The sequence below is a fragment of the Octopus bimaculoides genome, chromosome 10 (genome assembly GCF_001194135.2).
Source record: "Octopus bimaculoides isolate UCB-OBI-ISO-001 chromosome 10, ASM119413v2, whole genome shotgun sequence".
Classification (NCBI taxonomy): Eukaryota; Metazoa; Mollusca; class Cephalopoda; order Octopoda; family Octopodidae; genus Octopus; species Octopus bimaculoides.
This window is the reverse complement of record NC_068990.1, coordinates 31652340-31654523: the sequence shown is the minus strand read 5'-3', so window position 1 is coordinate 31654523 and position 2184 is coordinate 31652340.

The following is a 2184-nucleotide window of genomic DNA, read 5'->3' as shown; positions in this document are numbered from 1 at the left end:
CAAAGGGATACATCACTACTTCTCTAGAGGTCCATCCCGCCGTTCCACTATGTCCCGCAACATAGTGTATGTAAGGCTCTACAATGTGATATCGATATCTATCTGCCTATCTATCTATTTATCTATCTGTGTATGTGTGTGTATGTGTGTATAATATATATACACATATATATATTTATATATATATATATATATCTGTGTATGTGTGTCTGTATGTGTGTCATCTGTATCACTGTATCGACCCAGACTATCGGATGATGTCATATACCGCTGGTTACAATCCGCTTCCAATTATTCCTGCATTGCACCCCTCTTTATCATCTTAACCCAAATCATTTGACTAAATTGTCGTCCCAGCGTGGTGGAGGCATTCCAAGTGGCTTCTTATCCGCGGTAACTGCTCGGGCCATCTGTTGTTTGTGAATCTTGCGTCATGTCAGGTCCAGCGGAACTTTTACTTTCCGTATCCTGTGATCACGTCCGTTCACTCCACTCCGTTCAATCATTCGGGTTAGGTTTCCGCCTTGAGGATACCTTATTCCCTATCTTCCATCTCGGAGGCCTTTCAACGAGTCATGGACACTGCTTTCCCTTTTGACTAAAAGAGATATGTATGTATATATTTATGGTGATTAATCCATCATCACAGATCAATTACCGCTTCCTTGCGCTTCCTCGCTGTCAATAGCATTTCTGACTTTCCATCCATGACTTCTCAGATGACTACTCAGTCCCTTTGCAGCCCTGCATGGTTTGAGGATAGGTGACAGACGAAAGTTGTAACCTAGTGTATGCCTCCAACTGGATATTCCTGCATTCGTTGCTCCCTTCTATCGTTTTAAAACTTTTAGTAGATGGGATGACAGCTGAGGGCTGCCTAAAGATATATCTGTACATCATTGGAATATAGAGATAAACGCTTGTAGAACATGAGTACTATTCGCTTGAGTCTCCATGGTTAGTACATAGTAAGATGCCGAAGCGAGATGACAAGTAATTACATGAAAACATAGGTCTTCACATCAATGTCCCTCTTCTAGAAGGATGTTGTGACAGCTGGTAGGAGCCCGTCCTAGTGGTTTTACTGCGCGCCCGAACATCAAATAAGAGTGTTTATGCGTTCCTGTCCTCAGATTGAGTGTCATCACATATGCTAGTTAACCCATAAGTTATGTAAGCACCCTGACAGGTGCTACAACTCCAGGTCAGAGTAGACCAAGAAAAGACTGTGGCTAAGAGGTGGTTTCACACTCAAAACCCAGCAACTCTCGAGCATATAAATACATCATGTAACTGGATGGCCATTGACTCTCCTGAGTTCATTTGCCCTTTGATGGGTCTTGTTCTTCATACCACAAGATGTCTGCAAACCAAACACCACACCTATATACGGGCGCACGCGTGTAGTTGCATACATACTTGCATACACACAGACGGACATACAGATACATGCATATACTTGCATTTACGCATGCATGTGTATATGTCGATAGAGACAGAGAGAAAGAGAGAGAACGAGAGATAGAGACAGAGACGACATATACGAGGAGGTACTGAAAAGTTTCTGGCTTTGGGTAAAAGAAAATAAAAGAGGATCAATTAATTATGATTTTATTCGACGGTCCTCTCAGATTCACACATTGCAGTGGTCCTTCAGTTTTTCTAAGAAGTCCTGTAAAAGAACTCGGACGGTTGAGCTTCCAATTAGGCCTTTCGCAACACCCTTAAAGACAGGAACCTTTCAGCACCCCTCGTAATCGCTCACATTATGTATCGTTGGAGTTAAATGCATTTAAATGTATTTTTTTAACAAGTTGATACAGTTGAAAATCAAAGGAAGTTGACAATGATCAGGGTAGATGTAACGTAGCTTTAACTCAAGTTTTGTCGATTTTGGTCACTTTCAATGTCCTTAGCTGTCTAGAGTTATACATCATTTTATATATATATATATATATATATATATATATATATATATACACACACACATATATATATAATTTTATAATATATATATATATATACATATATACCTATACACACACACACATGATTATATATATATGTATATATATATATATGTATATATGTATATATATGTATATATATATATACATATATATACATACATACACAGACACACACACACACACACACACACACACACACACACACACACACACA